Here is a 22,846-nt window from a genome sequence, read left to right on the forward strand (position 1 = left end):
TCCTTCATTACTATGTTCCTACAGGATTTCCACTTGTTATTAAACCACTTTCTCCCTCCTCCTTTCACACTTATCCTTTATTTAAATCTAAATTTAGGCAATCTTTGTAGAGCCAGCCTTCCCCAACCCACCAGGTTGCCTCAGTTTCTTGTTTTATGCCTTTTTAGCACTTATTCTTTCCTTTAGTTCTCTTGGTTGTCATTAATCATATATTATGTAATTATTAAAGCGTGATAATTAAACTGAGCCTGCTATTTCTTGGAATCACAGCCTAATATCTGGCATAATGTCAAGGATTATAAGAGGCACTTAATAAGTAGTAGATGAATGAATTAATAAAATAACAAACAATGCCCAAATTTTATAACAAGTTAATATTGCTAAATTAGTACTGCCCTGTTATTGAATTGCTCACTTCAGATACTGTAGTTCAAGAATCAAGTTCATCATGAGGTCTCTCTCAATATTGAAGGAGTCTTGCCCTCCCTAAACCACTGTAACCAAAGCAAGAATTGGCCAAATGAGAAACTTTTGCTACACTACAAAGCCCTTAGCAAAGAAGGTAGATAAGATGGACCTCCAAGTTAGCCAGAGAATACACTGGCTGATTTCAAAACTAAAAGAAAGAGAACAGAAAACCATAAAAGGATCTAAAAATTCTATCCTATCTGGGGTACTAGTGTTAGAGATAACACAAAAGCAGGTGAAAGAGAAAGCTTAATAATGTAGAACATTCAAATGCTGGTGAAAGGGTGGAGCTACTCCATTTGCTTTTTCTAAAAGTGGTCGGAGCCTCCCTCACTGGTACACAAGATCTATAAGGAAAAGGACTTTGTCACACTTACTAATGCATAGCTCCAAGGCAGGCAAGAATGTTGGCTCACAACAAGCAGTCAATCAGGACAAATCTGCTGAAGAAATGGATGGATGAATAAATACCTGTAATCACATTGCATCCATGCATGGAGATGACATTTACAGGGATTTCTGCCTTTCCATTGTAACAAATAAATATGAAACAAGAGACAATCCCTTTAATACTGCCAACCCGATGCATTCAAGGATGGGCCTAATGATTTTATTATCTCCCCACTTCATTTCCACATCATTTTCTAATTGATGCTAAATAACAAGGAAAATAATTTATAAACGTTATAGAGATGTTACTTGTAGATAGAAATCACTTCTTTACAACTGTTTAATTTGCATGTGTTCTATGGTATTGGGAGCTGTGTGAGAACCTCTACAATGGGAAGATACTGAAAGGGTTGTACCAAGGCACAGAGTAGTCAGGTTGGTGGTGTGATCGCAAGATGAAGTACTTTGGAAAAGAGATAAAATCTGTCTTATTCACGAGTATATGTCCATTATCCAACATTGTGCTTGGTAAGTAGAATGTACTCCATAAATGATTGCTGATTACAATTCACCTTCTGGTGCAGAGAAATATGTACCGGCATGCTAATAGATGGAGCCTGTTTTTAGAATTTCAAAGCTAAGATCCTATTTAATTTCCAATTAAAGGTAGTATTGTTTGACAGTAATAAGTGATTTCATGGTTTTATGAAGCCATGAAATAGAGCAATATTGGAGGAAAATTACTGATACTGTCTATTACAGCTGTTAGAAATTTTAATGCCCCATAAGAATGTGTAGCATCAATATAAAATCCGATTCTATCACTTGGATATGAGGTCTTCCCTCCACTGGTTCACTCCCAAAATGGCTGCAATGGCCCAGGATAGGCTAGGCCAAAGCCAGGAGCCAGGAGCTTCTTCCAGGTCTCCCATGTGGGTAGGGTGCCCAGGCACTTGGGCCATCTTCTGCTGCTATACCATGCACATTAGCAGGGAGTTTAGATGTAGAGCAGCCAGTACTGGAACAGATACCCATAAGAGATGCCAGAGTTGCAGAAAGAGGGTTACTCTGCTGAGCCACAATGCCCGTCTCAGAAAACACTCTTAATAACTCTAATCACTAAGAAATCCGTCCCATCCTGTCAAGCACATTCCTCAAACTCTTACCATGCTTATCCTGCACAGTCTTTTTGCAGGTTTAGAATTTTGGTAACTGGTTCTCATCCTGAATTATGTTCTCCAAAATTTTCCACAATTAATTTTAACTCAAAAAGCTTACCACATGTATCTCATCAGTCCAGGTCATATTAAGTTCCATGGAAACAATGTGTCCAATGGAAAGAAATACTTTGGCCAAAACCTAAAGTGAGATCATCGTCCACTGTAGACCACTGCACATAATACATTCAATAAAATGCATATATTGAGTATGATTTCTATTGTTAAATCATCTTATATATACTTCCTATGACTTTCAAACTCTTTAGAACAGAGATGTAATATTTACAGAGAGTAAGTCCAGAACTAAAACACTGTGATTCCAGGCAATTTTGTGATAACTAAATAAGGCATGATTTCTATAACAAGTACTGCCAAGTCTGCTGGAATAGCACAGCATGGAAAATAATTCTGAAACAACAACATCAATAGCTCCTTTCAAATATTCATTAATCATTTCACAGCTATTTACTCAGGACACAACGTGTGCTAGGAACTGTTCTCTAAGCGTTTGAGATAAATCACAGACAAACCAAAGATCCTCGAACTTGTTAGGCTTACAATCTGGCGTGAAAAGAGCCAATAAACAAAAGCATGATGAATCTGTAAATTATCTTAGAAAGTGAAAAGCTCTATGAAAAACACAATAGAGCAGCGTAAGATTAGAAGTGCTGCTAGGCTGAGTGAGAAGTCAGGACCTCACTGAGAGGGTGACAATTGAGAAGACATGAAGGAGGGCGAGGAAGTTAGCCACGTGACTTCAGAGGACTAGCAAGCCAGAGAAGGAAGGCTGGTACAAGCCCCTCAGGTAGGGGGAACATTATCTTAGAACAGTCAAGAAATAGGCAGGAAACTGTTGTATCTGGAGAAGAGTAGCCAGAGAGTGGATAAGGTCAGCATTTATGGGACCAGCTCATGAAAGGCCTGGAGGTCACTGCAAAACCACTGGCTCTTACTGGGGAAAATGAGAAGCCATTGGGTCAAGCCCTAAAAGCAGAGCACAGGGTGACCTCACGGGGTTGCTGCAACCATTCAGGAGACAGACGATGGCTCAGGCCATGGTTGTAGTGGAAGAGGTGGAGAAAATGACCACATTCTGGCACACAGGGAATTCAAAGGCTTCGTGAGATATACTTTTTTTTCTTACAGTAAATAAGATAGAAAATAAGTGAAGATAACTCAAAAACAAGTAAGCTAATATTCTGGGATTTTCATTCAGCCTATATTCATTCATTTAGAAATTTATACAACCTCAGTTTGCACGGGACTCTCAACATGATGGTCTTTGGACGATCTGAGAAAATTATGATGGTTTATAATTGCCCTATAACCTATAAATAACAATCTGAATATTAAAAACACTATTATGATTTAAAAGGTACAGAAAAATGAAAACAATAGAAAAACTAAATTTAGTGCACAATTTAAAATACTGGGAACACTGAAATTAAAGTATTTCATTTCTTTTTAAAACACTATGAAGAATAGCTTGAGCAGTACCTGGCTTTTCCTTCCCTTCACACAACTTTCCACATAAAGTGAGTACTGGTTCTATGCCTTGGTGAACCATTACACTCCTTCCACATTTGGGTCAGCTTCCAGAATTTTCTCCTTTGTGCTTTCAGTATGATGAGCTCTCTCTCTCTGAAATTTCCCTCAGTGTGAAGTTTTTCACCAGATGCCACTTCCTGAAGGATATCTTCATCCTCTATTCAAAACCATTTTCCTAATTTACGTTGAGAAGCTCACCTTTACTAAGTTCCTCTGACTGCATATCTGGACTGCCCACATTCTACAGTCAGATAGTCTTTCTACTCCTTTACATTAACTTCCAGTATTATCACTTCTTGTCCATTGATGCAGTTTCATCTATGTCAGCCCATTTCCATTTACTCTTGTTTGTAAAATGTCCCATGCATTAGTCACTGGGAGACAAACGGGGAACACATAACTATACTTTGCACCTGTTTCATGAACTAAATAACATTCTTTTAGTGCCCAATCACTAACAGAATAAGAAGTGATGTGACTAGCCTTTAATCAGGATGTGCATCTGATATTTGATAGTGATTCAAATTCATAGTGTAACAACACAACAGAAACTTTGGAGAAAATCTGTTCTTCTCCTTAGGAATTTTCTGCTGTGATATGAGCCTATGAGTGTCCAATCCTCAAATCCCTCCTCGTAGATGAACTGAATTTTCTCCAAGGTCTTTTTCAGCACTCACATTTAATGGTTCTGTGAAAAGGGCAAAAAGAGAGAAGCCAATTCCTTCCCTGTGCATATTCAAGGAAAGAAATTAAGTGTATCTTTCACATGTTTACTATATAAGACTATCTCTCTTTTTTTTAAATAGTAGGAGCTAGAGGGTTTTTCAATACTAGGCACACCTATTCTTGCTGTGTATGAAGTTTTATGCAAAGTTGATGGTTGATATCTTTTAACTCATAAAATAATAGAGCTTCAGAAGTAATCTGTTGCTCTATGCTGATGACTCCTTTGCAAAAGTTTATACACAAAATGACATGTAAAGGATTATGGGCATTAAAAATGGGCCTGGATAATGTAAGCTGAAGGGAAGCATGACAGAAATACCCAAATATCAGACACGATCAAAACATCAGACCTCTTACTTAATTTCCAAAGTCAAAGGTGGCAGCTGGCCAAGCATAAGGCAAAGGCAGAATGTTGCCTCTGAACTTATAAACATTTCATCAATGCCTTTCCATTCCAGTTTAGTAGAAATAAACACTTCTATCAAAAAAGGAACTTTATATTTTCTTCTTTCATACACTAAATCAGGAAATCCATCCACACTAAGAAAATTTACTGCACCAATAAACTCTAAGTAAACTCCTTAGCATTCCCTAACAGTAAGATTGCCATCAACTAAGTGATCTACAGTCTGACTCTGCTGGCTCCTTATTGCCCATCAGCAATCCTTACAGTCTTGAATTTTTAGCTTCCTGCCAACTGAGTGAAAAATAACACTGAGATTCCTACAAAGAAGATCTTGAATTCATTTCTTAAATGCCACAGAAAAGGGCAGGCATTTGGTTTACCTGTTAAGATGCCTGTGTCCTGCACCAGAGTAACTGGGTTCAATTCCCAGTTCCAGGTCCTAACTGTACCTTTCTACTAATACAGACCCTGGGAGATACTGATGATGGTTTAAATGATTAGGCTTCTGCTACCCACATGAGAGACCTGGATTGTGACTTCCAGGTCTGGCCTCAGCTCCAGTCCAGCCCTGGCAACCCAGCTAAACAGTCTGCTTAGCAAGTGAATTAATTCATTCTTTAAAAAGTCACAGAAGCATATCCTATACAGACATCTTGTGATTAGCCATAAATAATGACTCCATGTTAATAGCCAAATATAACCAAGTATAAATATAAATCTTTCCTTAATACCCCCAAATTTTGCCATCTCTCACTTTTCCTTATCTCAGTAAGTGGTATTGTCAAATAGTAATTAATACCAGACACTTAGGCTGCCATCCTTATAATTTCCACCTATTCACTGCCTATTCCTGTAACCTGCCCTGCTATCCCTATATTCTTAGTGAAATCTGACTCCTTCTCATGTCCATCAGGTCCTGCAGTATCTACTCTACTCCCTCCTACCTCTTTGACACCCAGTCATATCATTCCCCACCTGGCTCACTACAGTGCAGCCATACAAAATTCCTTTGTGTTCTACAAATATACAAGTCCTTTTCTGCTTCAAGGCCAATGCTTATTTTTTTCTTTTCCAGTATTTTTCCTCCAAATCACTGTAAAATCCACTCCTTCACTTCCTTCAGATCTTTCCATACAGGCATCTCCTTCCTTACTGCCATATCCACCCTGATGTCTCCAGTGCCTTTATCACAAGGATAACACTGTAATTGATTTATTTGTTTTCTTGCTTGCTGTTTTCTCCCACAAGTATGTACGCTACACAAAGACAGGTCTCTGCCTACCTTGTTCATACTGCATACCCAATATCTAGCACAAAGTAGACAATCTACCTGTAGAAAAAAAAATGAATGAACAAAAGGAAACAGAGCTAAAATCTATTATATTCTAGTACAACTACCTCTCCTAAGGGTAGCTAATAATCATTAAGCATCTATGTCCAAGGAACTACACATTATCTCATGAGGAGGCCCAGGTCCGCTTTATTATTAATTTATAACCATTGTATGGTAAAAATCTGTCAACAAATGGACAATCAATGGATGAGGAAATTAAGATTTCCATAAGCTAAATATTATTGTTGTTGCTGTTATTGTTATATAGCAAATGAAGAAAAAAGAAGTATTGTAAGAGTAATTCATTTGTTCATGATTACACAGCTGGCAAGCAGTTGAATAGGAATTAAGTCTAGGTCTACTCAACTCCAAGAGCTTCTAACATCTAGGATATACTGCCACCTACAATGATACAAAATCACTGAATGGAAAGATAAAGTATAACACTGTGACATTTTTATCTAATATATTTTGATGGAATGACCACAGCTAAATTAAACAGACATATTGGAGACCAATTGTTCAATGACAAGTAAACCAAATGAAAAACAAGCATGCAGAAAATACCAGGCAAATTTTTTGAATCAAAGAATAGCTGTCAGTGGGTGAGATGCAAAGAAGTATGAATATATCATTCATAGGTAATTGAAATTTAATCAAGAAAGTCCAGTCTAAAGTAATGCTACTCAGAGGGGTTTTAGGGAAGGACAGAGAGAAGCAGAGATTAACCCAGATAGAAAAGGGAAAGCAATCCTTTTTTTAGTAAAGATTTTATTTATTTGAAAGGCAGAGCTACAGAGAGGCAGAGGCAGGGCAGGGTCTTCTATCTGCTGGTTCACTCCCCAAATGGCCACAATGGCTGAAGCTGGCCTGGTCCGAAGCCAGTGCCTGGAGCTTCTTCTGGGTCTCCTACGTGGGTGCAAGGGCCCAAGGACTTGGGCCACCTTCCACTGCTTTCCCAGATGCATCGGCAGGAAGCTGGGTCAGAAGTGTTGATATAGGAATTAGGAGAGTATCTTCCTTCCCAAACACTGCTTTCCGATGTTTCTGTGTGTGACCTCAAAATCCAGGAACTGAAATCAGTAGGAGCAGAGAACCCAGGGAAGGAGAATAGTCAAAGAACAGCTGACTCCAGGGCAAGAAAGAAAGGAATAATTCTAGAGAGAGCTGCCAAACAGTAAAAAAACTGATGACAAGTTACTCTGATGATTATTATCACCACAAATGTGCAATTCTAAAAACTATGAGTGAGTAAATTCCATCCCAATTATCTGACTGCCATCTCCTCCTGCATAATGGGCTACTGAATATTAGAGCTGCTAAATCACTAAGGAAGAGGTAAACATTTACATGTGCACATAGCAAATAGAACTAGAATATCACACAAATAACTTGTGGATGTAGATACAATCTTATAATCTATCCAGTGCCAACTACAGAAGAGTTGAGGTAGGTCAGGACTGACATATCAATAGAACACTAAAAAAAAAAATCCATTTCAGCATCATGATCTGATAGTTCCTGTCTACTCTCTAGTGAAATTTTATTCCAAATTATGTGAAAAATAATGGAAACCACCACCATGAATAACACTCAGACTTAGTGACAGAAAGTATACTTCTTAATTGACACTAACGAGAAAAAAGATTCCCAGTAACCATAAAGCAATGGACATTTCTTTGTTCATATGTTAGAAGTGCTTAAAATTAAGCAAGTTTCTGCACTATTTCAACAGCAATAATAAAGTAAAAATTGGGATTAGAAAAAGATAAAGGGATTAACGAGCCTAAAATGATTTGGATAATTTACGATCTATGTGGAATAACAATGAAAAAAAATCTTAAAAATTAGGCATTGACTTTGACCTTTATTATAATGGAGTCACCTTTCAAGTAAAACATCAAGTCCAGAGAAACTGTATGTATTTCAGACATTCAAACTCAAGTCTGTTTCTTGTGAGATAAAGATTAACATTGACAGATACAGTCACCAAACAATAACATCAACCAAAATGCATGTCTCTCCTTCCTATTGGAAAGTAGGCGTGAATGAAATCCATACTTATCTTTCAGCTCTGAATGTACAGAACTTCCCACATGGTATTAAAGATTGCCTCACATGTCAAGATTTCTATTAAAATTCATTATAATATGTGCTGAGTATTCAAAGAAAGTAATTTCAACTTTCTCATATCTACAAGTGGAATTGGACCAAATAAGTGGCTACTAAAGAAGAAAATAAATGCTCCTATTTGCACATAAAAGGTTAAAATTGACACAGAGACAAGCAGAGTAACCTAGTATTCCATAGCATCTCCTTGATGTCTGGTTGACACTCAAGTACAAATACTAAAGAGTCCAAAGCAAATATCAGACAGACTGACCTCTTAGAATCCATACTGGCCACCGCACTGGAGAACAATGCACACCCTACAATATGTTGATGAGATGGGATGTTTCTATGGAAAGTTAAACACATTTATTCATTTTACACTGCAATATTCAGTATCTACGAATGGAGTAGAGGAATCTCACATAGAAGTATAAATATGTGTATATATTATGTATAATATATTAGTTTAGGTTGTGTGCATATTTTAGAATGTTCAAGATCATCTTCCTCCTCTCTAAAGAAGGGCAGACACCACAATGAGCTAGTGCCAGGAATTCTCAAAGAGCCATGCCAGACTCAGACTGAATAAATCTTGTTAAAATTCTGAAAAGAGAACAATAGCACACTAAGTATTCCAACACTTTGAGGGTTACTGAAAAGGCTATATAAGGAAGAATATTGAGAAGGTGAGGCCATGCATATACAAGTGTTATATATGAAAAGAAGGAAAAGTAATTTTGGAGGCAATTTTCAAGTTCTATATCTGAACCTCCAAAACTCATTATCTGAAGATAAGGTAATTTCAGACTTTTCTGTCTTTTCATGAACTGCACCACATAGTGACCTTCAGCAAGTGTATTTTCCTTTTAGTGTACAGCACAAGGAAAAATTTCCAAGACTATATGAAAAACAAAGCAGCAGCTGGGACAGATATATAGTATATCACCTAGGAGAATAAACACCAAAGAGTGTTCAACAAAAACACAGAGCATTGCATACTGTTATCTTAAGAAGTAATTTTAGAGGTCAGCACTGTGGCAGAGAAGGTCAAGCCTCTGCCTGCAGTGTCGGCATTCCATATGGGCACTGGTTCAAGTACTGGCTGCTCCACTTCTGATCCAGCTCCCTGATAATGCACCTTGGAAAGCAGTAGAGGATGACATAATTGCTTTAGCCTCTGAACCCACATGAGAGACCCAGAAGGAGCTCCTGGCTCCTAGCTTTGGCCTGGCCCAGCCCTGGCTGGTATAGCCATCTAGGGAGTAAACCAGCAGATGGAAGATCTCTCTCTCTCTCTCTCTCTTTTTCTCTTTCTCCTCCTCTTTTTGTATCTCTACCTCTTAAAAAAAATTAAATAAGTAAATATTTTTTAAAAAAAGAAGTAATTTTAATTATATCCCTGGGGTATGTTTTGCTATGAGTCTCCTCACATTCATATTTATATAATATGTTCACAACTCTGTATGTATGGACATAACATTTATCTGTAGGTTCACAAATTTTTTTAAAAAAATAAGGTTAAATATGAATTCATATTTCAGCTTCCAATTGATTCCTGTAATTGGAAAACTTACTAAATTATCTTTTTCTTGCTAATTTTAGTGTAGTTTTTAAAAATACCAAGTACTATCTAGTGTACCCAGTACTGCACCCTTCCCCCCATGTTTTTATAGGCTTTTAGTAAATTATCTCATTTTTCTTGCAATCAGTAAATATTTCAGCTGAGCGTTTGGTTTTTTTTGGTTTTTTTTTTTTTTTTTTTTTTTCTGGTCTGGGAATGACTCCATGAACAAGCAATTTATTTATTTTTGGAAACAAAAATTTATACCTGAGCAAAAAAAAATATTCATGAAGAGAGGTAGTACATTTGCATTACAGAAAGCAAGCACAAGCAAAATAGCAAGTTTCAGCTCAACTGTTGTTTCCAACTCACACATGGACCATAAAGATCAACCAAAGGTTAACTGGTCCATGAAGGAAAATCATGGTACAAGTTTGAAGACAAGATTTTGAAAAGCTTAGTGTTGAACACACAAATGACCCTCTGCCACTTTACAAGGGGTCAAATAGAATAAACAGAAAGGTTAACTCAGAAAAACTGAGAGGTACAAAGTCTGTATCACAGAAATCTTGTGGTTGTACAAAAACAGCTCACTGGAGATGAATCAACAAATTAGATTTCAAAGTACTTGAACCAACACTAGCAATGGGTTCTAGCAATGCTTCCCCCAGACAACTCATCCATCACGTCATCTGCAGGTTTCCCATCTGTTGGATGAAAATCATATGTTATATAACAATAATTTATAATTATCTACTATATATAAGTTTCCACTACATAATGATTCACTATGGAATCATATAGTAATTTGATATATCACATACTAATTTGATCAACAGTAATTTGATAATTTAATAATAACATGAACTAAGTGGACTTTTACTTTTGAATGAGAAACACTGGGTTTGGAATCCCAGCTCTCTAGCTCTCTCTTTACACTGACTGAAATTGTAGTTTTTGAAATGAAACAATGAGGTTAGTTGTAAGGAATCAAATTAATCAAAAACGTAATTTTTACAAAGCACCCAGGAAAGAGTTTTCAGAATACTAAATATTATGACGCATTATTCCTTCTCTACTCCTATTTTCTAAGAATTAAATTCATGCATTCAACATATAAGACCACGAATAGGACAGAACAGGTGCTTATACCCATAGAACTTATAAATGAGGAGAAGGATATCACTAATATTAAAATGAACAGATATAATATTTAAGATCAGGTAATAAGATCTAAGAATAAAAGGAGGACAAGGTCAAATGCTTAAGATCAATGAAAAGGGTTCTATTATAGTGTGGTAAGAAAGGATCTGTCTGATGAGGGAACACTGAGCTAAGATCTGCAAAAACTTGGCAATGAGCAGGTAGATTATTACAGCCAGGACAGTGCAGCAAACAAAAAAATCCCTATAGCAAAAAAGGACTTGGTAAGTTCCAGGAAGCATGAGGGGGCTGGAGGGACAAGTAGGGGGCAATGAGGGCAGAGACTTAGCAGGGCAGATCCAGAGTGCACTGCTGGCCATGGGAAAGGCTTAGGAGTTTAGTCCAAATATGATGGGAGCCATGGAGCATTGTGAGCAGAAGAATGGCATAACTCACATCTACTCTAAAAGCATCACTGAGGCTGCCAACTTGGAAGTAGGAGATGTCAGCATGACAGCCCAAGCAGAAGATGACGGTAACTATGATGGAGGGGCTTCCCCTGAAAGTGTTGCCAAGTGGTCTGAATTTGGATGTCATTCAAAAATAGAAAGACAGGACTCACCAATGTGGAAAGAATGATTACAAGGTTTTAGGCCTGAACATGTGAGTAGATGGCGGTGCGATGCAATGAAATAGGGAACACTGAGGAAAAGCAGTTTATGGTGGGGAAGGAGGATACAAAGCCAAGGCTGGGTGCATTAGGTTTGTGATGACTTCCATCTAAGTGAGATCGCAAGGAGGCAGCCAGATATACAAATCTAGAATTCAAGGGAAGTGTCATGGCTCAATGTATTTAAATACATGATACAAGTTGTGATCACCAAGTGGATGAATGGGTAACTAAAAACAAGATCTCAAAGTGAACCCTGGTGCATCAACATTATGGGTTTGGGAAGGGCAGAGAATAGTCAGTATGGTAGTAGGACAATCAGGAGCCACATGACGTAAACAGATTACAAAGGAAAGAAAAAATAGTCAATCAGGACCAGCCTTGTGGAGCAGCATGTTAAGCTACCATTTGCAATGCTGGCATCCCCTTCCAGAAAGCTGATTCATGCCCTGATTATGCCACTTGCAATCTAGCTTCCTGCTGATGTGCCTGAGAAGGCAGAAGATGGATCAAGTACATGGACCCCTGCCACCATACGGTAGACCAGTTTGCAGTTCCTGGCTCCTGGCTTCAGCCTGACCCACACACATGGCTACCGTGTCCCTTTAGGGAGTAAACCAAGAAATTGAATATCTCTGCTTCTCCCTCTTCCTCTCCCTCTCCCTCTCCCCTCCCCCTCTACCTCTCCCCTCCACCTCCCTTCCCCCCCCCCCACACCTTTGGTTTGCCTTTCAAATAAATAAATAACAGTTTAAAAATTTCAACCACATGGATTGCATGTAAGGAGGCCCAGAATTTCCACTATCACTGGCAGAATAGTTTGCTTTGGTGGCCTGGTAGAGTGACATTTTAATGGAGTTGTACAGATGAAGGAGATTCAAGACAATGGGAGGAGAGAAAGTAGAACATCAGATATATGCAACTTTTGAATTGTGCTATAAAGGTTATCAGAGAGATATCATAATAACTGTAAAGAGTATGGCGTGAAGAAAAGAATTGGCGGGCTTCTATACTATTTCAGGCAACATTCTTGGTACTATAGAAACAGGAAACCAAAACAGATAAAATTCTTATCACAGAAATAAAACAGAAGATACAGACAATGATCAGTTTCCCTATACAAACACACACACTTATCAGAGAACTGTTGTGAAGCAAATAAATACAGCGCAATGTTCAAAGAAATGGTGGGCACTGAAATTTTAAATAGGCTACACAGGGAAGATCTCTTAGGGGCAAGTCCCTCCATGAAGTGACACAGCAAACCATATCTAAGGGATATCTAGGATAAGGTTTCACGTGAGGTATTCTTGACATGGTTGAGAAATAATGAGATTCCACATGTTTACATGCTGATGCAAATAATCTTGAAAAGATGCAATGAAGATAAAAAGGTGAGGATTCAGGCAAGAAATGGGATAGATGCTCTGGAACCCAGGTAAAGGTAGTAGCCTCAGGGAGGAGCAATGTAGTTGCTGGGAGTTTGGCTGATTTAGTGGTGGGAGGATGTAGAAGTTCCCACCCAACTGCTCAGTGAAGTAAGAAGCTATCAGCTGAGAATGAGGAAAAAGGAGAAGAACGTGGAACACAGGATAGTGAGACACCTAGGGAAATGTAGGACTGACAGAACCCACCTCAGGTTACAAATGTCACAGATGTACAGATGGATGACTCATATTTAAATGTGAGAATGCTTTTAATCTCTGCAATACTACAGAAATATGTGGCATTATGATATAAAATGGAAGAAGAACGATTGGGTAGAAGGGATAAAGTGCACTACTAGTGTGTGAGTAATTTGGACATGCTGAGATAAGTATTCTGAAAATGTTGGCGATGAGTGCCCTCAGAGCACTCTGAGACTACTCGGGGGAGAGAACAAGTGGATAATTGATAATAATAGAGTATGTATGTGATAAAGCACTATGCAGATAAAAGAGTGGAATGCTGAGGGAACAGATAGCAGGGAGCAGCCGCACCGGGAGCACTCTCACGACTTTCTTGCTGGGCCTCTGTCTCTGTGCTCTTCCATGGAACAAAGTTCTATGGAGCCATTCCCAGTCTGCTGTCCAGTTTACCTTTGCTGGCATTAATTCATCCCTATACTACTAGAGGCACACTAGGAAAGGGAACTATAGTTGCCTAAACTAGGTAATTTTACAAAGTTAAAGCATAAATTATTCTGTACATCTTGGAGTAGACCAAAGTGACAGATTTCCTCATTGGGACAATGATTCAACACATTCATCACACTTGCTGTTATGGATCATTCTTATTTAGACCACACTCTTCAAGGCCAAGGATCACATTTTCTTCTTGATTTATCTGTGTATATCACCATTATTGGAATGTAATAGAAGCTAAAATAAACTTGATAAGCCAATGAAGAATGCAAATGAAAAAATCAGTAAAATTACAGCAAAGGCACAAGAATCATCAGGAAGTAACTAACAACATCTTAGGGTTTGAGGCAGGCATTATAGTGGAAAGATAGGATTTGATAATTTGGGCAGGCATTAGAGTGGAAAGAACTCTGAAATAGGAGTCAAAACACTTGAGTTAAACTATCAAGTCTCTTACTTTCTAGCTGACCAACCTTGGAATAATCCATTTCAGCTAGATTCAATTATTCATTTAAAAACACTACTCTTCAGGCCTGCGCCCTGGCATAGTGGTTAAAGACACTGCCTGCAGTACTGGCATCCCATATGAGTACCAGTTCAAGTCCCGGATGCTCCACTTCCAATCCAGCTCTCTGCTATGGCCTGGGAAAGAAATAGAAGATGGCTCAAGTCCTTGGGCCCCTGCACCCATGTGGGAGACCTGAGAGAAGCTCCTTGCTCCTGGCTTCCGATCTGCACAGCTCCAGGCATTGCAGCCAACTGGGGAGTGAACCAGCAGGTGGAACACCTGTCTGTCTGTCTGTCTCTCTCTCTCTTTCTCTCTCTCTCTGCCTCTCATTCTCTCTCTGTGAACTCTGATTTCCAAATAAATAAATAAATCTGGAAAAAAGCAAGATGTCCCATGTCTTTGGGCCCCTGCACCCATGTGGGAGATCCAGATACACTCTGGGCCTCTGGCTTCAGATTGGCACAGCTCCAGCAGTTGTAGGCATCTGAGGAGTGAACCAGTGAATGGAAGACCTCTCTCTCTGGCTCTGCCTCTCTGTAATTCTGTCTTTCAAATAAAATAAATTAATTAAAAAAAAACACTACTCTTACCTCTTTCCTTTATCATGTAAGTATCATAAAGATCAAATTAAATAAAACATATAGAAGCCCTTGATAAACTATAAAATACCATTTAATAGTTAGCTATTATTAAGCTCCACATAGCTAATAACATGAATCTAGCAACAGAAGCCTTGAACAAGGTCAGACACAGTTTCAGAAGCATGGCAAACTAATAATGGTGAGACCTGATCATATACCAAGATGTCGGACAGGATCAATAGAACCCATGAAAGGCAGACAGTTGCATTAAGCCAGACAAAGCTTAGAGGAAAATGGAAAAAGGCATTCACTAGGAATAATACAAAAACTACACATGGCTTGAGAAAAGAAACTACTAATCTTCCAAATTGTTCTCATCGAAATTTCATCAAAATAGAAACTGGTTCTTTATCTAGTTTGAGTGATATCTGATACCCAATCAAGGCCACTCAATTCAACAATTTCTTTCATGTCTTTAATTTAAAAAATATCTAAGAGGACAGTCAACGTCTAGTCATCTTTATATATCTTTCTTTTAAAAATCTAAATAGGAATTTGTGGAAATATCTCAATATTAAGATAGCCACAACTCTATTTTCTTACATCTTTTTACCATGAAAACTGGGTTCCCCCCTTCATTGCGTCACACACAGCAGTGCAAATACCCAATTGTATTAAAACACTCCTTTAATTCTTTTCTAGCAGTGAAAATGTGTAAAGTCTGTTTTACAAGCAAAAGTTACAATTTCCTATGAATAAAGAAAGAAGGAATTTCCCTCCTGACAATCTCTGTGTGCTTATGGATGAGAGGTAAAAACTAAGAAAATATCACTATGGTTAATGTTGCAGATGTGTTGGCAAAAGATGACGGAGTCAAACAGAAAGTGATACACTATCTCCTACAGTATTTCTCCTTTAAAAATCAATGAATACATCCAAATTCTGTGTCTGAAACTACTTCCAGTCAGATTCTACAAAAACCCTGAAGCAACATGATTTTAGGCTGAGATACCAACTTCTATGGAAACCTCTAAATTTTTGCTCCCCTGGTGTCAGTCACAGGATAACTTTTCAACTGTAAGACCCACCTAGATAGCTGGGTCTTTATTTTCTTTTAATATAATCTGCAGCAGTCTCTCCTCTCAAAACAGTGACCTTTATCTCTCCTTCCTTACCAGGAGGTTCTATTCCACCTTTCTTCTATTACCTAAATACTGATGGAGTCCTCTTTGTTCTGCAAAATGTTTCCCTTTTGTGTGTTCTTCCCATGGTGCCCAGAACTCCTGACTGAATCACAATGGACAGCAAGTGCAGCTTATTAAATTGTCATTTGAGCTCCATTTCTTACTCAAACAGCAAAAGAGGAAGTCTCTTGGGGTAACTGACATAATAAGGCTCCAACCCAGCAGCCCCTTGCTGGTCCATGACATCTGAGTGGGCTGTTTTTTAATGCTTCCTTTCCCCTATAGTTGTGTAACTGCCTCTCTTATTAAAGATTATCCTTGAAAGGACAAGAGGAAGAGTGGGCATGCTAACTATGAAAGTCTGTGTAATTTAAAAGTCCACAGCATGACAAGAAAAGTGCAGCTATCATTAAAAAGCAGATTTTAAAGAAACAATTATTTTTAAGGGGCCCAAATACTTATTCTTCTGAGGCTATTTAACAGTTTTGAGGGTTTTTCCTTTTCCTGTCTTCTCAAGCAATCTCATATAAAAATTCAGAAAGGAAATCATCCAACTGTTTATGGCAAGCCATGAATCATTGAAAGATCTTTCTTTTAAATTAAAATGAGAACAATATTTATACTGATGTCAGTAGTAGACATACATAACCAAATGCAAAAAGAGTATCTTTTAACTAACAGCAATAATCACTTGCAAAATCATATACAAGATCAAAAAATAGGGTTATTATGTATCGTGATCCAACTGCTGAAGCCATCACTCGGGATGCCTGCATCCCATATCAGAGTGCCTGGGATCAGGTACTTCCTCTGCTTCCTATTCAGCTTCCTACTAATGTACCTTGGAGGCAGTAGACAATATACCAAGTACTTGGAACCCTGCCATCCACATGGGAGACGCAGATGGAGCTCTAGGCCCTGGCTTCAGCTGGTCAAGCCCCAATTGTTGCAGGCATTTAGGGAGTAAACCCACCAATGGAAGATATCTCCACTCCTGATCTCTCCTCTCCTCTCTTCTCTTCTTTCCTCTCCACTCCTCTTTTCTCCTCTCCTCTCCTCTCTCTCTCTCTCTCCTCTCTTCTAATATATGCCTTTCATATATAGCCAATAAAGCTTTAAGAATTTTTATTATTCTTCCACTATGCTTCCACAATGCTTATGTCCAAAAAATGAAAAATAAAAAAGAACACACTCCACATAATTCAATAATTCTTCTGGCATTTATGCAGATCAAGTTGCTAAACAAAAGGGAAAAGAAATAAAACACATTAAAACACTCAGAACATAGAGCAATTTGACATTAAAGCTTCTTTTAGAATTAAAGAAAATGATCAACAATTACTAGTAAAAAAACTTTTTAGAAACACAAAAGACCCCAAATAGATAATCTTAAACAACAAAATCAAAGCCAGAGGCATCACAATACCAGAACTCAAGATCTGTTACAAGGCATTTGTAATCAAAACAGCTTGGTATTGGCAAAAAAAAAAAAAAAAATAGACAGCCAGACTGATGGAACAGAACAAAAACCCCATAAATTAATCCATGCATCTACAACCAACAATCTTTCACAAAAAAAAGCTAAAATCAATCCTTGAAGAACTAACAGTATCTTCAACAAATGGTGTTGGGAAAATTGGATCTATGTATGCAGAAGTATGAAACAAGACCCTTATCTTACACCTTACACAAAAATCAACTCAAAATGGATCAAATATCTCCATCTATGACCTGATACCATAAATTAATAGAGGAGAACCTGGGAAAACTCTGTAAGACATTAGCATAGCCAATGACTTCTTGGAAAAGCCCACAGAAGTGCAGGCAATAAAAGCAAACTAGACAAATGGGATTACACCAAGCTAAGAAGCTTCTGTCCTGCAAAGTAAATACTCAACAAAGTGAAGAGGCAACCAACAGAATGAGATAAATCATTTGCAAACTACGGAACTGATAAAGAATTCTTATCCATGATCCATAAAGATCTCAAGAAACTCAACAACCCAAAACAAATAATCCAGCTACGTATTGGCAAGGGATATGAACAGACATTTTTCAAAGGATTAAATTCAAATGGCCAAAAGACACATAAAAAAATACTCAGGACCATTAGCCATCAGGGAAATGCAAATCCAAACCACAGCAAGGCTTCACCTCAACCCAGTTAGAATGGCTATCATCCAAAAATCAAAAAAAAAAAAAAAAAAAACGAAAACAAATAAACAGTAAATGCTGGCGAGGATGTTGGAAAAAGATACCCTAAGCCACTGTTGGTGGGAACGTAAAATAGTACAATCATTATGCACGACAGTATGCAGAATCCTCAGAAATCTGAAAATAAATCTACCATATGACCCAGCCATTCCTCCTGGGAATTTACCTGAACAAAATTAAATCAGCTTATGAAAGAGTTATCTGTACCCCCATGTTGACTACAGGTCAATTCATAATAACTACAATATGGAATCAACCTACATGTCCATCAACTAAACAGTGGATAAAGAAAATGTGGTATTTATGCACTATGGAATACTACTGAGTTGTAACAAAAATGAAATCCTGTCTTTGGCAACAAAATGGATACAACTGGAAACAATTATGCTTAGTGAAATAAGTCAGTCCCAAACAGACAAATATATTTTCCCTGATTTGTGGTAACTGATACATAGAGCACAAAAATATAATGTATATGAGCAAAATTGACATTTTGAGATTTGATTATTGTTTAAAACCCTTGTCTATTCTTTTGAAGAACAGTGCTTTTTCTATTTACTATTTGTTGAATTCTTTATATGAGGGGTTAAGCTTGTGATTATAAAATAAACTGAAAGTACATCATCACAAAAATTAAAAGAAAAAATAAGAAAAGAAGGAGGAAGGAGGGTGGGAGAGTGGGCAAGAGAAAGGGTCAGGATGGGAAGTATCATTATGCTCAAACTGTATATATGAAATACATGAAATCTGTCCACCTTCTATAAATAAAAAATTAAAATAAAAAAATCCTGATGCCCAAATTCAAAAAAAAATTATTTAAATTCTATGATGAGACAGAATAAAGACTGCCTAATTCAGAATTAATGAATGAAATGAATTATATTCCCTAATCATCACTGCCCTTTCACTCTGTTTTCTACTCAGTTTTACATAGTTTAAAACACCTAAATTTATATTAAACCAGAGTTTATATTATTGAAATTTTTTTACATTTTTAAAAAATTTCAATTCTTTATTAGGAGACAGAGAGAGAGAGAGAGAGAGAGAGAGAGAGAGAGAGAGAGAGAGAAAGAGAGCTCCCACAGCTGGCTCATCCCTCAAGTGCTCACAATGGTAGGACTGGACAAGCCTAATGTTAGGAGCTGGAAACTCAATCCAGGTCTCCCCCAAGGGTGGCTACAACTCAACCACTTGAACCATCACCTGCTGCTTCCCAGGTTGAGCATTAGCAGGAAGCTGGAATCAGGAGTGGAACTGGGACTCCACCTCAGGCACTCCAATGTGGCATATGGGCATATTAACCTCTAGCCAAATGAGTGCTCCCAGGTTTGTTTTTGACAGCTCTAACCTCTCTACTGATATAGAAATAAACCACATATGTTTTAACTCTACATCCTTACCATTCCTGGGCCCTTCCAAATGCAGAAGTAGAGCTGAATTTTATTTCTAATTAGAGGTGCATGTTTTTCTTGAGAAGTTATGTAGAAATTTCCTCATGCAGTTGTTCTACTTACCCAAGCTTCAGAAAGGCATTCAAACACCACCAAGGAGAATTTTGAAGAGTTTAATCATATTTCAAAAACATTATCTTTAATACATGCTGATAGGGGCTGTCATTATGGCTTAGCAAGTAAAGTTTCCACTTGTGACACTGGCATCCCATATGGTTGCCTGCAGGTATAGTCTGCTCTACTTCCAATCCAACTCCCTGATAATAGCCAAGCTAAAGTGCTTGGACCCTGCCACTCATGTGGAAGACCCAGATGAAGTTCCAGCACTAGCCATTGGGACATCTGGGGAATGAATCAAATGATGGAAGACATCTCTGTCTCTGTCTCTGTCTGTCTGTCTGTCTCTCTCTCTCTCTCTGTAACTCTTTCAAATAATATAAAATCTTTTTTAAATAAAAAGTACTAAAAAAAACATTAAAATAATGATTCAAATCATTAAAAAAAAAAAAACAAGGAATCTCTTTGGTTTTAAAAGATGAGCAGACTTTAAGAGCACTGCTATAAATAGCTTTGACACAAGGAGCCTCCACGTGGACTAGTGGGATTAGACTGGAAGCCAAGATGTACTAAATGTGGAAAGAGTATTATTTTTCTAAATGTTTTAACAGCACCTTGTGCGTGAACACACATGAATAGTAACATTTAAGCAGAAGGGAGAAGCCATCTGTTGTTTGGACAGCCCAGTGATTGCCATCCCTTCTAGTGAGACACCTTGATGTGTGCTGGACCTCCCTGCTACATTGTCAGTCCATGTGATTTGGAAAGAGCTAATTATACCTCCCTTGCTCCTCTAGGCTAATTCCTTTCCTCTTCCTAGGACACGACCCAAGTAGGTAAAATTAAACTACAAGGAAAGAGAAACTCTGCTTGCCTGTCTCAAAGCTAGGAAATTGTGGACCTGGAGCTGCTGCTTACTATCTTTCCACATCATGGGGAAACCTTGCCCGCAAACCAAGCAAAAAAAAAAAAAATGAAAACATAGGCAAGAAACAAAGAGGGGCCACTTGTAATGTCATAGTTGAAACCTTGGGGAACATCATGCTTCAGTTGAGACCTACCCTGGACTTTACACTTACATGAGTCAAATCCTATAGATCTGCTCCTCTTTATTTTGGCTTAATCCAGTTTCAGTTGGATTTTGGCACATACATCCGCAAAGACTGCTAATATCCCAAAGACTCAACAGTGTCAGTAACACAAGTAAATCATTACAGCACTGGCAACATCACATCTTCAAATTCACAGAACCTCAAACCTAAAATTTTTTTAAAATATTTTTTATTTATTTTAGAGGTAGAGTTATAGAGAAAGAGAGAGAGAGAGAGTGCACGCAGAAGGTGTTCTATCTGCTGGCTCAACAGCTGGAACTGGACTGATCTGAAGCCAGGAGCCAAGAGCTTCTTCCAGGTCCCCTGCAGGGGTACATGGGACCCAGCACTTGAGCCATCTTCCATTTCCTTCTCAGGACATAAGTAGAGAGCTGGATCAGAAGAGAAGCAACTGGGACATGAACAGGCACCCATGTGGAGTGCCGGTGCCACAGGTGGAGGCTTAGTCTACTATGCCTCAGTGCCAGTCCTACCTAAAAACTTTAATGAAAGGAAGTAATTTTCTAGGAAATTTCAGAAGAAACCCTGTACTGAAGTGATTTTTAAGATATTAGCACTCATCTGCATCAATATTCATGTTATATTAATACATTTTTCTCAATTTCTCACTTCACAATAACATTTCAAAAAATGTATATGTTAAGTATATGTATACGTGTATTGAGTATTAAACTATTTTTAGAGATTTATTTTATTTATTTGAAAGACAGAGTTGGGGAGAGAGAGAGAGAGAGAGAGAGAGGGTTCTACCATCCGTTTTTTTTACTCCCTAATTGGCCACAACTACTGGAGCTGAGCCAATCCAAAGCCAGGAGCCAGGAGCTTCTTCCTGGTCTCCCAAACAGGTGCAGGGGCCCAAGGATTTGGGCCATCATCTACTGCTTTACCAGGCCATAGCAGAGAGCTGGATCTGAAGTGGAGCAGCCAGGATGAGAACTGGCATCATATAGGATACCAGCACTGCAGGCAGCAGCTTTATCCTCTATGTCACAGCACTGGCCACCTTAAGTATTAACTTTTTTAAACTGGCATAAATATCCTCTAGCTTTCCTAAACCATATAATATTCTATGGTTGAAAAATGTGTACTGAATCTATTGGATTTGATTTGAATCGAATTAGAATTTTTAAAAATCATCCTATCCTTGATGTAAATTTCTGCATTTACTTATCCTAAGATTGTCCTTGTTAGGAACTAGGAAGTCCAAGTGTAGGCTTTGCCAATAATCTAGCTGTTTGACATGGAACACAGTATTCATTTACCTGAGTCCCAGTCTACTGTTTGGTAACAAGAGAAATATGTCTTAGTTATTTCTAAAGTCTCTCTCAGTTCTTAAAACTCCTCTGAGGATTATGTATACATGACTTTACTGTCATCTGAAACCTGACAACAAAAGATGATCAAAATACCATTTAGGCCTAATTAAGGAAAACTTGGATTTAACAGATGAAGAAATACATGGTTTTCAACATATAAAAGGCATAACTAATTCCCCCATCACCAGTAAGTTGTGATTCTATCCTCATGAGTAAATTTTTGAAAATAATTTTTTATTAACCACAATATTTCTAGCAGAAATAGTTTCCTTTTTTGTTTCTCTTAAAGAGTTCAAATCATTAAACTAGTCAACTAGAAAATTATATATTATCCATGTTTTAAATTCTTCACTGAATGATATTGATTTATCTCTGTTTTGTAATCTCCTCCGGAAGTAGGAAACCATTTTTCTACCAAGGACCTTCTAGATATTTAGAACATCATTCATGGGCCATACAAAATTAACTTACAAGTTAACCTGTATCTATTTATTGAATTTTTAATCCCACCTGCAGTTACCTTGGCTGGACCAGACCAAATGGTTTTTGCCAGTCTTATACGGCCCATGGACTGGATATTCCCCAACCCTGACTTACAGATACATAAATAGAGTGACCAACTATATTTCTTTTTTCTTCTATTTTTTAGCTAGTCTATTTCTTTTTTTCCAAGAAAATTTTTACTTAAGGTATACAAAGTTCATGCATTTAATATATATAAAT

The 22,846-nt window shown here is 37.8% G+C and overlaps 1 protein-coding gene and 1 pseudogene across 2 annotated transcripts in view; one reads left to right on the forward strand and one right to left on the reverse strand.

Annotated features, from left to right (window-relative positions):
* RYR2 (ryanodine receptor 2) overlaps window positions 1-22,846 on the reverse strand; it is a 772,754-nt gene that overhangs the window by 564,724 nt on the left and 185,184 nt on the right.
* The window catches only part of LOC100345443 (uncharacterized), a 168,251-nt pseudogene continuing 156,732 nt past the window's right edge, over window positions 11,328-22,846 (forward strand).

The sequence above is a fragment of the Oryctolagus cuniculus genome, chromosome 13 (genome assembly GCF_051225735.1).
Source record: "Oryctolagus cuniculus isolate XC-2025 breed Fujian yellow rabbit chromosome 13, ASM5122573v1, whole genome shotgun sequence".
NCBI lineage: Eukaryota > Metazoa > Chordata > Mammalia > Lagomorpha > Leporidae > Oryctolagus > Oryctolagus cuniculus.